We start from the raw sequence: 14,822 nt of genomic DNA, 5'->3' as shown, positions 1-14,822 counted from the left end.
TTTTTAAAAAAAGGATTTACACCAACATGATGTAAGATTAATCACATTTTAAATTTTTCTCTCCTACCGCTGTATCGTTGAATACTTTCTTCTTCAACTCAAATGTGTTCTTATCGTCGTCACAATTTTGTTTCCTCTAGAAATTAACTTTACTGATCAGTTAGTTACCTCGCTTTTTATCTTTAAAATGTTTTTTCGCCTCGCCGTGTTAAAAAAAGCTTCATACGAGTGTGATGCATGAGACTGTGGCACTAGTCCGCCTCGCGGGAAGTTGCTTGCATGACTCATGCATTAGGCATTTCCGTCTAGCGCACCACTTGTGACACGTAGGCACATAAGCAATTTTGCTGATATGTTCTTCGTGTCATATATATAACATGAAATGGCTTCAAATAAAACTAAAATTGTTTTATTACAGTCTCATAACCACTAAGAACAAAAATGGATGAATTGTTCATAGATAACAAATCAGTACGTAAGACAAACACTCACATCGACATCAGAAACATCCACTTGGAACACTGTTACCCATCTCTAAATTTATGGACACTGAATATACTTTAATATTTTTATGTAGTAATAAGGTTTATCATTTGTAAAACCACAGATCTGGATAATGGACGCATTATGCAGGTGTCCGTGCGCGGTACATACTTTTATTTTATCATACTAGGTAAATTGATATTATGAATCTTCTTGGCTAATGAGTTGGGGAGAGATAAACTTTGACTTTATTAAATAACATCATTCTATCGTTTTCTCTGGTCCAGGCGGTCTGTTAGAAGTAGAGTTGTTGACGTTGTGGCGGCCGGGAGAGAAGTGAGTCTCATGCGAAGCTACACGATTCTCGAATGTGGGTGGAGCTTAGGTGCTTGAGCCAGTGCTCCCGTCCAAGTATAAAATGTATAAATAACAATTAATTTAGTACTTCAAGACAAACACAATGACATATGAAACATCCACTTGGAACAGTGTATCTATCTCTAACATATTTACGTGCTTTACGTCATACTGACTAAATTGATGTTATGAATCCTTCTTTAAGTTTAGGCTAATGGTTGGAAGATATCAACTTTAACTCTGTTACATGCGTGAGAGAAAAAGAAAAAGAAAAGGCTTTACTCTATTCTCGAACATGGCAGCAAATCCATATAGACTATTTTCTCAGATGGTGCAATCGTCTGCCCAAACAGTAAAATTCTTGTCAACGGAAAAATATTCTTTAAGGACTGTCTTTTACTCTTTTTATCGTGCATTCAATTAGCACCATTTATGTTGCTTTGTTGTTATTATTATGATTAGTCTTATCTAATATGTATATAAATACATCAGTTGCTAATAATACATAAACAATATATTCCATATAAAATTGATCATCTCTTACACAGATACATTCGTACACATTCTACTTTCACTGACATAGCCAGAGCTTATTTTTTATGACTTTAGAAAATTTGCTATCCACGTTCTCCAATTTTTCCCTACCATCGCCTACCACTTACTATATCTTACTGTCAAATGTTTTTATTGTTACTCTTAGTATTGAAATTCAAATGTTATTAAGACATATTAGCTTCTTTAAATAATGATAATGTTATTAGGTATCAAAAAAATACTTTTATATAAATATAAATTTTTGTTTTTTTTCATTCATGTGGACGTAATTGTCAACATTTAACACATAGCCTATTCAAGCTACAAGGAGCTCCTTTAAGTGCTGTTATCTTTTGCATAAGTGTTTTATGATTCATATTTCTCCTTTTTATTATATCACATTTCTCATCTTTATTATACATTTTTATCGGCATTTACACCTACATGGTTAAGTGTAAGTTGAATTACATTATTCTCTTTCTGCCGCTATATCGTTCGAATACTTTCTTCTTCAACTTGTAATTCTATTACTTAATTCTCCGTACAGACTCATTTGTGTTCTTATCGTCGTCACAATTTTGTTTTCTCGTTGTTGTAGAAAAATGGTCTCAAAACATAAAGGATTATATTCAATTACAATGGGACATGTTATATTTTCCTTACTAGCCTGATATCTAGATACATATCACGAATCTCGGCCGTGAAAAAGAGAAGAGAGCGAGAGCAAGCGAGTGAGAGAGCGAGAGAAATGTTACCTAGAGTTGGGGAGTAAACAGAAGTTTGTGAGTGTATGAAAAAAGTTTGCCTACGGTTGGGGGAGTAAGCAAAAATGAACATTTATTATGACTTCTCTCCCCCTTCCCCCTCAGTATATTTCTATTGTACTATTATTTGTGATCAAGAAGGGAACACGAACTAAAGAAAGGAAACAAGTGGTAAGTAAAGTATCATATGTGTGTGTGTGATCCGGACAATTTTTTAATGCCGTGTGATTCGACAACTTTTGTATAAGTGTGTTTATCACTCATATTTCTCCTCTTTATTATATTTTACACCAACCCATTTTAAACGGCATTTACACCCAACATGATGTAAGTTTAATCACATTATTCATTTTTCTCTCCAAACCGCTGTATCGTTGAATACTTTTTTTCTTCAACTCATATGTGTTCTTATCGTCGTCACAATTTTGTTTTCTCTAGAAATTAACTTTACTGAACAGTTTAGTTCCCCTCGCTTTTTATCTTTAAAATGTTATTCGCCTCGCCGTGTTAGAAAAGTTTCCCATACGAGTGTGATGCATGAGACTGTGGCACTAGTCCGCCTCGCGGGAAGTTGCTTGCATGACTCATAGATTAGGCATTTCCGTCGAGCGCACCACTTGTGGCACGTAGGCACACAAGCAATTTTGCTGATTACTCAGGTCGTAAGAGGGAAGAGTATGTGGGCTCAGACTGAGATGGAATAGTAATTTTGGTTATAGGGGGAGGAGAAAACTCATGTTTAATTATGGGCAATAAGTTGTAAGGGGAGAGAGAAAACTCATGTTTCATTAGGGGCAAGTTTAATTAGGGGCACCAATATACAGGGGAGGGAGAAAAGTCATGTTTAATTAAGGGCACTAAGTTTTATGATCACCAAGTTTTGTAAACAAGAGTACTGTGTAATAATTAGATGGTCTAGGTGATTTTTCTATTAATTGTTGACAAGGAATGTGATCGTTTAACTAATGAAGCTAATGCTGAATTTAATATTATAGTATGAATAATAATTTGTATACGTGAGAATGTTACTTAGCGAGCGTTAAGGCGATCTGATAATCTCTTTGCTGTTTGCGTGTAGAATGTTACTTAATTTTCGAAGGTCACTTTGTGTGTGTGTGTGAGAGAGAGAGAGAGAGCGAGAAAGAGAGAAATGTTACCTAGAGTTGGGGAGTAAAGAAAAGTTTCTGAGTGTATGAAATGTTGCCTACGGTTGGGGGAGTAAGCAAAAATGAACAGTTATTATGACTTCTCTCCCGCTTCTCCCTCAGTATATTTTTCTTTTGTACTATTATTTGTGATCAAGAATGGAACACGAACTAAATAAACCCATAAGCGGTAAGTAAAGTATCATATGTGTGCGTTGATCCGGATAACTTTTAATGCCGTGTGATTCGACAACTTTTGTATAAGTGTATTATCATTCATATTTCTCCTCTTTATTATATATTCTATCGGCATTTAACCCCACAAGATGTAAGTTGAATCCCACTATCCATCTTTCTCTCCTGCCACTGTATCGTTTGAATACTTTCTTCTTCAACTTGTAATTTTGTTAGCATAATTCTCCACCGACTTATTTGTGTTCTTATTGTCGTCACACGTTTTTCTCGTTGGTAGAAAAAATGGTATGAAAGGGTAAAGGATTATATTCAGTACAATGGAGACATGCTACAGTTTCCTTACTAGCCTGATATCGAGATAACATATCACGAATCTCGGCCGTGAAAGAGAGAGAGATAGAGAGAAATGTTACCCAGAGTTGGGGAGTAAACTAAAGTTTGTGAGTGTATGAAATGTTGCCTACGGTTGGGGGAGTATGTAAAAATGAACATTTATCATGCCTTCCCTCCCGCTTCTCCCTCCGTCCCTTTCTTGTTGTTGCCGTTATCTTCTTACGACTGTATATCATTATTTTGTACTTTTATTTGTGATCAAGAATGGAACACGAACTAAAGAAAGCCATAAGTGGTAAGTAAAGTGTCATGTCTGTGCGTGTGATCCCGACAACTTTTAATGCCGTGTGATTCGACAACTTTTGTATAAGTGTATTATCATTCATATTTCTCCTCTTTATGTCATATTTCTCCTCTTTATTATATATTTCATCGGCATTACACCTACACAGTGTAAGTTGAATCACATTATCCATCTTTCCTACTGCTGTATCGTTTGAATACTTTCTTCTTCAACTTGTAATTCTGTTAGCATAATTCTTCGCACAGAATCATTTGTGTTCCTATCGCCGTCACAAGTTGAATTGCCTATACTCGAATCTAATTCTATTACATCTTCTATTTGACTTCAATATTAATTCAGCTTCTTTATCACTTTTGTGTGTTGTGTGCAGGCGTGTGTGTGATTTCTTTTAAAGTGTGATTTTTTAAAGATAAATCAACATCTCTGTAATGTACGTACATCTTCTTTACACTTTTTTGAAGTTTAGAGTTCTTTAAAATGTTATTCGCCTCGACGTGTTAGAAAAGCTTGTTACGAGTGTGTAGATGCATGAAACTGTGGCGTATTGAGGGCACTATTCCGCCTCACCGGAGGCTGCTCATGTGACGTATGCATGACTCATGCATCAGTCATATCCGATCTAGCGCACCACTTGTGGCACGTATGCACATAAGTTCGCGTACATACACATACACATATACACACCCACGCACATACACCCACGCACACAGACACTGATGCACTTAAGCGCGCGTACACACACACATACACGCGCAAACACACACACGTATCGTGTTATGGTTATAACTTCATATGCTCCCTATTGAAATTGCTAGGGTCTAGATTCTGAATTCTAACAAGAAGCTTGGGTGTGTTCGTCATTTTGCTGATTACGAGTGAAAACGAAACAACTCCACGATGCTGTCAGATAATAAACGATCAACATTTAGATCTGATGGAGGTTCAAGTCGTAAGAGGGAAGAGTAGGTGGGCTGAGACTGTGAGATGGAATAGGAATTTTGGTTATAGGGGGAGGGAGAACACTCATTTTTAATCGGGGGCCCTAAGTTATTGGGGGAGGGAGAAAACTCATTTTAATTAGGGAACTAAGTTACAGAGACAGAGAAAAAAACTCATTTAATTAGGGGGCCCTAATTTATAGGAGACGGAGACACTCCAGTATACAGGGGGAGTGTTAGGAAGAATTATGATCTATTTTCTGTTTTGCGTGTAAATAGTAATTGATTTCGAAGGTCACAATTTTTTTTTAAGTGTGTTGTGTAGGTGTGTGTGTGTGTGTTGGAGTGTGTGTGGTGAGAGAGAGAAGAGAGAGACGAGAGAGGAGAGAGAGATGAGAGAGATGTTACCTAAAGTTGGGAAGTAACAAAGTTGTAAGTGTATGAATGTTGCTACGGGTTTTGGGGGGTACGTGAAAATGAGCATTTATTATGACTTCTCTCTGCTTTTTCCCTCAATCCTTTTCTCGTTTGTACTATAATTTGTGATCAAGACTGGAAGACGATTAAAGAAAGCCTAAGTGGTAAGTAAAGTATCATATGTGTGCGTGTGATCCGGACAACTTTTAATGGCGCTTGATCGAACAACTTTTTACATGTGTTTGAAAGGCATGCGCTTAAAATTTCTTATTGCTTTTTAAGATGCTATAAGTTATCAGCTTTTTTTCCATATGGTTATTATGTACTCCCTGTGTACAAGTGAATACCAGCTTTTTTTGTGTTTTTAATGTTGTTCCTGTGTCCTCATAAAAAGTTTATATATGGGGGTTTCATCATCTTCATGTGATGAGTCGGGACATATACTTTTAGTATTTTAGACCTCCGTAACGCCATTCCAATTGTAAACGTTACGACAAAGGCTTTACAGTTACTAAGGCGACTGTTGAGGTTATGCTGCCAGATTTTGCCTAAGCGTGCCGTACTTTCTGCTGAAGCCACCCTCGTCTCACATGACCTTTGCGAGCACAATGTCAGTTAGGGAATTAAATTTGTTTATTAATTCCTATTTAGGCCGTCTGTCGTAAGTAAAAAGGAATTTAAGTAAAAGAAAGTCATGTACTATTATATAAACACGAACACGAACATGCTAGATAACTCTGAAAACATACTTTTCATCGGTAAATACTGTTTGAAGGAATTCCGTTTGACTTCTATATGCACACATTTCCTTCCAGGGTTTTGCATTAAATGTAATAACGGTTAGAATGCGCATTATAGATATTTCATAGGAAAAAAAGTTATCCAATATGTAGATTAATGAACGTCATTTATTCACAAGAAAGTCTGTATAAAGAATATTTTCTCTAATGATTGAAACGAACAGGCTGACAAATGTCTTACATGGAAAGAACTCGCTCTCCTCCAACCTCTGGAAGTTAATATTCCTTGGGCAAACAGAGTATGGAAGGCAGGAGACCACAACGATTATTACTGTATTACAATCATTGCAGGCATAGAAACACATGCTATGTTGGTTAGAATGAATGGCATCGATACAGTTAATAAAAAAATAACGTAAATTTGGTTAGGGATGGGGCTTTTCTTAACAGTGATTCCTGTTTACACTGACAAATAATCAAGTAAGATCGAGATAATTAACGGAAAAAATGGGCAGTGTAAGGTACAAACGTTTGTGCTAATATTCACGACAATGCAGAAAAGTTTATAGTTAACGATAAGAAAAAGCTTGTAATGTACTACATTTGATGGGTATAATACTACATTTTTTTATTTGACCTCAATACTAATTCTGCTACCCTTATCACTCTTGTGTGTGTGTGTTTCTTTTAAAGTAATGTTTTTAAGCTATATCAACATCTATGAAGTGCAACGCGCATCTTCTTTACACTTTTTTAAAGTTTACCCCCAACTATGTCCATATTCCATATTATTTGGGTAAGAGAAGATTGCTATAGGAGTGCTGTTTTATAGGATACCGTAAAAATTTTGTGTTGTGTGTGTGTGTTTGCGTGTTTATAATATGTTATGTTCCTATATAGATAACTTTTTTTTCAGACACAGAGGATGTGATAGAGAGATCAACAGGAACCACTTACAAGAACAATACCAAGATCAACAGCACAAGATGAATTCATGGAAACACTGAATGATTTGCTTGTTAACATTTTTCCCACACAACCACAGCAACACAACAGCAAACAGATTTGAGTAATCAATATATTTGCATCACAACAACCCTGCCTACAACACAGGAGGAACCAACAACAACCACACAGGAGGAACACAACCACAACAGCAGGAGAACAACAACAGGAGGAAACAACCAACAACCACAACAAGCAGGAGGAACAACACAGCCAACAACAACACAACAACAACAACAGAGGGACAAACAACAGCTAACAACAGTAGGAACAGCAAAACAGGAGGGACAACAACAGCAACTAACAACAAGAGAAACAACCGACAGCAACAAAGATTCTGACAATCAATAATAGATTAGTCATCACAACCAACAACCCTACCTACACAGAGCAACGACAAGAGCAACCAACAACAGCAGCACAACAGCAAAGATTGTTATACTCATAAATTACCCAACCACAACACTTATCTGGCAATTGCAGCAACAACAGCAACACCAAACCCCCTACTCAACAACAACCCTGCCTACAACAACAACACAACGACAGATTTTTGATGATCAATATAGCAAATCACCACAACAGCAACCCTACCACAACCCAGTCAACACCAACCGTCCACCTACACCCCACCCGTACAACCCAAGACCTCTCAAGATCACGAGTAAATAATGTATTTAACCAAGCCGACTCATCGACAGTTAATGACATAATAACACTGACCAATCCGACCACCACCTTTTTCAGACCACAACCGCAGTTTAATGTCCCGGTTTCGCCTGGGGGCGAAACACTCCTGTGCCCCGCCCTCTCTAAAAACGATTATCCGACTCAGAGTCCTTTCCTCCCTCCCCTCTAAGAAAAAATAAGTAAATGATGTTGCGATGGTGGTGGTGGTGGGGTGGTGGTGTGGTGGTGTGTGTGGTGGTGGGGGTGATGATGGTGAAAGGGAGTTTTCGGTTGAACAACTCGAGCTGGCACATTGAACTGGTGATGGTGGCGATTATGATGAGAGGGAATTTTTTTGTTTTGTTTTTGTTTCAGTAACATGGCAATTGCGGACTTCATAGAAAAGGGTGATTTACTTGAAACAGAGCGAGACAACTCAGATCTATGTTAATGAACTGATAGCCCTTTCTTAAAAAAATAAATAAATAATAAAAATGGTAAACTGTGGTATTTAGTATGATAGGGAAGAAAATCGACAACTGAAAGGATCCGAAAGAAAATAACAAACGTGGATACATAGAAATGGAACACTGCATACTCATCGGGTAGATAATATTTTTTGATAGCAATTGTTCCTTTGGAGATGTCTTACCACTTAAAAATTAAGAAATAAATTTATAGCCCCTATTAATGTAGAAAATGTTGTTTATACGGATTAACCTGTACGATATTTAAAAACGGCGCGGTGATTACAACGGGGAAGGAATAGTGATGGCGTATCTTTGCCAATCCTATATTCCTATACAGTATTTGCATTACTTTTTCAATAATACTCCAGACATATGCAAAAGAAAGAGAGAGGAGAGAGAATGGTCATTTTTCTGAACTGTTGAAACTGATCTTAAAAGTAGAGTTAGAACTTTAACTTCATGGTATGTCTGGAATTTAATGTCCGTCTTGTCTTCGATAGAGGAAATACGGAGGTACCAAACGTCCATCCGATTAAAATATGAGGATTGGCTGTATGGAGTCATATACAGATAAAAATCTATAAACACAATGGGAGTAGATTAGAGCTAATATAAGCCCCCCCCCAAAAAAAAAAAAAAAATAATATAAATAATCATTATAATGTAGTACCGGGACGGTGATGCTTATATATAGTAATATAAATTGTATTTTTAAATATTATCTTTATAAGTATCACACACGAACACAGAGCACAAACATATCCTGTACGGCGTAGTAGTATTCTGTTTGAAGGAAACAACTGTATATGCTAGTGAGTAAGCATCACTGTATGCTAATGTGTACATATTCTGGTGATCATTGTTGAAGACAAGGGAAGAAAACAAAAATATTTGTCAATAATTGTTATACATGTTAACGCTGTGGAAAATCAGTAGAAAACACATAGTATTTTATTTTATTCCACAGATGGTGGTGTGTGAAGATGAGGAGTATTAGGATTATGATGATGATGAGGAGGAGGAGAGAGATGATGCGACGACGATGATGACGATGAGGTTATTAATGCTATAGAAAGGTTTTTATCAGGAGAAAAAAATTTCCGTATAACTAATGTGCACATATCATATGATTGATATAAAAGAAAGGATGAAACAGATAATCTGCTAAGAAATTGTTTTAGGTGGCAATGTAACATATGAAATAAACAGTAGTATTTTCTCTTTTATCCACAAGGTGATGATGATGAGACGACGATGACGATGATGATTTTGATAACGACGATGAACGGATGATTATGGACTCCATAATCGTGGCATCCACTAAGGTTTATTATCGAAGATGATTCCTTATAAATTAGTGGCAGCTTGTATCCACCTTACACTGAAAGAACGTATCCGCCTTACACATCTCTTATTAGCTTGTCACCATTTCATGAATCGTTTCTTCCTGACAGCCGGTGGTGACGACGGGAGATGGCGTATGGTTATTCATTCCACAAAGCGAGCTCTGCAACTGCCTTTTGATCAACAGCTATACCTTTATTACATTAGTGTTTGATCATTATACCCAATGCTTTTTAGTAATTATTATATATATAATATGTGTAATAAACAATTCCATTAGTCTATTGTGTAATAATCCTGTGTACTATAACTGAAAAGCTACGAATTGATAATACAGAAGTACACGAATATGTTTTTATATTTTAGATTATATTTAGATTGATGCTAAATTTACTTTAACATTAATATATTAATTCTATATTTACCTTACATTATATGTTTTAAATTATATATATATATATATATATATATATATATATATATATATATATATATATATATATATATATAATGTATATTGATATATGTAACACATGTGTGTATTTTAGTTAATATTTTCCATATATATTTTGAATTATACGTAGATTGTATATCATTACATGTACGGATATATGTGTATATGTAAGATGTATCTTCTTACTAGTATATGTAGGTATTATATACACCAACAGGTATATGAATACAATAACGTGTTGTTTATTTCGAACCTTAAATTTAATTTAATCAGTTTATTTCGAATCTCAAGTAGAAGTATCTCGAACGTTAAAATTGGAAAGGTATATACTGATATCAAGACAAAGACGGGAGGTTGACTATAATATACACAAATACACACAAACACACACACACACATACACACACACGTGTACAAATACGTGAGTGTGTGTATATACATATATGTATAGCATGTATGAATACATATATGTATAATACATATCTCTATATAATACAAACACATGTGTTTTATATACCACATGTTTGTGTGTGTGTTTTATATATATATATATATATATATTATATATAGATTATTATATATAGTATATTATATGTATATATATGATATTTATATATATATATATATATATATATTATATATATATCTATATATATAGATATATGTGTGTGTGTGTGTGTGTGTGTGTTGTGTGTGTGTTTGTATGTATTTATGTATGTATATCTGTATGTATGTATGAGAGCGAAAGGATAGTATAATACATCTACTGGGAAGTGGAGAGTTATATGAAACTCATTAGGGAAGCGAAGATGTAAATAAATGTAAACAAGTGCTAGTTACAACGTAAGCAACTTCCATTCGTGATTTTTTCTCTCTCTTTTTTTTTCTCTCACACTTCATAACTAATTCCTCTTAAATTACATTCTACAATCTCAACTGATTCCACTTTCGCAGAAAACACCAGAGAACACGAACAAACAAGCACACGAACTCATGTGTGATACCACACTTCCTTCACTCACCTCCCCTCGCGTGTCGTTCCCTCCCCCTTCCCCCAACGTCCCACCTCCATTTTGTATAACTTTTCCTGCACTCAAAGTAAATAAGTTCTTGGTACTTGATTACCTTATTACTCTAGAATTAACACTGTACTCACATCATCGCTTACTGACACTGAACATTGTACCTCCCACACACACCGCGATATGAATTTCCCGCTGTCTCAGCGGGAAATTATTGTCATTATTATTATCATTATTATTATTATTATTATCATTATTGTTATTATTATTATTATTATTATTATTATTATTATTATTACTATATTATTTTTACTTTGTCATCATTATCTTTTTTTTTTTATTATTATCAGTATTATTATTATTATTTAATTATTATTATTATTGTTATTATTATTATTATTATTATTCATTAATTACATTATCATTATTATCATTACTATTATCTTAATTATTATATTATTATTATTATTATTATTATAATTATTATCATTATTACCATTCTTATTATATTATTATTATTATTATTATTATTATTATTATTATTATTATCATTATTATTAACTATTATTATTATTAACTATAATAATAATAATAATAATAATATGATGATGATGATGATGATGATGATGATGATGATGATGATGATGATGATGATGGATGATTGAGATGATGAGATGATGATGGATGATGATGATGATGGAATGATAATAATAAATAATAATAGTAATAAATAATAATAATTCGTTTCTCGTCCGATCAACGAAGTTAAGCAACATTATATCTGGTTAGTACTTAGAGATGACCGTGGTATGATCTTTGGCCCATAGGTGTTAAAACCGTTAACAATTTTTTTATCGGTATCAAATTTTTTTAATACATTCAATAGCATAAAAATTTTTTCTTTTTTTCATCAAATTTCTCACCATGACATTTTCCCGTCATATCGCTGAGATCTCTATAATTATGCCTCTCACAACGACCACTTCGGGATTTCTGGCAATTTTAACTCTTTGTCACCATTTTTATGACCCGCCTTTTGTTAATTAAAAACAAGCTTTCAACCTAGGGAAAATGGAAGGTGTACAAATAAAGGTAAAAATTGAGTAATATGATATTTTAGATGGGGATTTTAGAGCTAAATGAATATCCTACCATAAACAGAAATGTCGTTATTATTATATTTATTATTTTTCATGATTCTTTTGCACACACACACACACACACACCACACAACAAATATAATAATATATTAAAAATATATTATTATAAATTTTATATTATATTATAATTATTAATATTTATATATATATTTTTTTTTTTTTTTTTTTTTTTTTTTTTTTTTTTTTTTTTTTTTTTTTTGTCGCTATTGGCTGATATTTTTTTGTTATTTTCTTATATTCGGGTTTTTATTTGGGTGTTATGATTATTCAGTTTTTCTTATTTTATCTTAGTAAATTTTATTGTTTTACATATTATGATTACTCGATAAGCACCTAAAATGGGGAACCACTGCATACATCGGTAGATAATATTTTTGACTAGCAATGTTCCTTTGGTAGATGTTTACCAGCTTAAAAAATATAGATAAATTTATACCCCCTATTAAATGTAGAAAATGTTTTTTTTTTTAGACGGATAACCTGTACGATATAGAAACGGCGCGTGATTACAACGGGGCAGGAATAGTGATAGAGTATCTTGCCAATCCTATAAAACCCTATACATGATTTTGCATTCCTATTGAATAATACTCCAGACATATGCAAAAGAAAGAGAGAGAGAGAGAAGGGCATGTTCTGAACTGTTTGAAAACTGATCTTCAAAAAGTAGGAGTTAGAACTTTAACATGTCAGGGTATGGCGCATTTATGTCCGTCTGGTCTTAGATTTGAGGAAAATAACGGATGGTACCAAACGCATCCGATATAAAATTATGAGGATTGCTGTATGGAGTAAAGATACAGAATAAATCTATAAAACAAGGGAGTAGATTAAGAGTAAATATAGACAAAAATAAATAATATAATATCTACTAATAATGTAGAAACTGGTGACGGTGACTGTTATATAGTAATATCAATTGTATTTTAAAATTATCTTATAAAAAGTATCACACACCCAACAACAAGGCACAAACATTATATCCTGTACAAGGCGTGTAGTAGCTTGTTGAAGGAAAAAACGGACTGTTAATTGCTAGGTGAGTAAGCTCACTGTATCGTAATGTGTGTTACATCTTATGTGATCAGTGTTTGAAGAAAACGGTAGAAAAAAAAATCATTATTTGCAAAGAATTTTTTAATAAATGAACATGTGGGAGAAATCAGTAGAAAAAAACATAGTAATTTTATTTATTCCACAGATGGTGGTGAAGAAGATGAAGAGTTTAGATGGATGATGATGAGAAGGAGGAGATAGATGATGACGACGACGATGATGACGAGAGGTTGATTATATGGCTAAGAAGGTAATAGGAGAAAAAAAATTTCCCGTATACTAAATGTGCACATATATATGATTGATATAAAAGAAAAGGATGAAATGAAAAAACAGATCAATCTGCTAAGAATCGTATGGGGCATGTAACAATGAATAAACATAGTATTTCTCTTTTATTCCCACAGATGATGATGATGATGATGCGGACGATGACGATGATGATGGTGAAAGACGAGGACGATGAATTAGGGATATAATCGTGGGCATCCACTAAGGTTATTATCGAAAGATGTTTCTTATAAAAATGTGCAGACTTGTATCCACCTCTACACTGAAAAAGCACCCGTATCCGCCTTACAAGGCATCTCTATTAGCTGTCACATTTCATGAAATCGTTTCTCCTGACAGCCGGTGTGACGACGGGACTGGCGCGATGGTTTTCACCACACAGCGAGCTCTGCAACTGCCTTCTTACGATCAACAGCTATACCTTTATTACATAGTGGGTTGTGATCAGATATACAATGCTTATTTAAGTAATTATTATATATATAAATATGGTGTAATAAGCAATTCCATGAGTCTATGTGTAATAAATACTTTGTGTATATAACTGACAAGCTACGAATTGAAATACAGTACACGAATATGTATTTATATGTTTAGGGATTTAATTAGATGTATGCTAATATTTACTTTACATTAGATATTAGATTATATAATTTCCTACCATTATTGATGTTTTAAATATAGATTATATATATATATATATATATATATATATATATATATATAGATATATATATATATATATATAATATCTATGTAATATACTATATATATAGATATATATATATTCTATCTATATATATATAATGATATTGATATATGTAACACATGTGTGTATTTTAGTTAATATTTACCATATATATTTAGAAATACGTAGATTGTATATCGTTACATGTACGGATATATGTGTATATGTAAGATGTATCTTCTTACTAGTATATGTAGTTATTATATACACCAACAGGTATATATATATATATATATACAATAACGTGTTGTTTATTTCGAACCTTAAATTTAATTTAATCAGTTTATTTCGAATCTCAAGTAGAAGTATCTCGAACGTTAAAATTGGAAAGGTATATACTGATATCAAGACAAAGACGGGAGGTTGACTATAATATACACAAATACACACAAA

This window comes from Penaeus monodon, chromosome 7 (assembly GCF_015228065.2).
Source record: "Penaeus monodon isolate SGIC_2016 chromosome 7, NSTDA_Pmon_1, whole genome shotgun sequence".
Taxonomy (NCBI): domain Eukaryota; kingdom Metazoa; phylum Arthropoda; class Malacostraca; order Decapoda; family Penaeidae; genus Penaeus; species Penaeus monodon.
The sequence above is the reverse complement of the archived record's forward strand: the minus strand, read 5'-3'. Positions refer to the sequence as shown.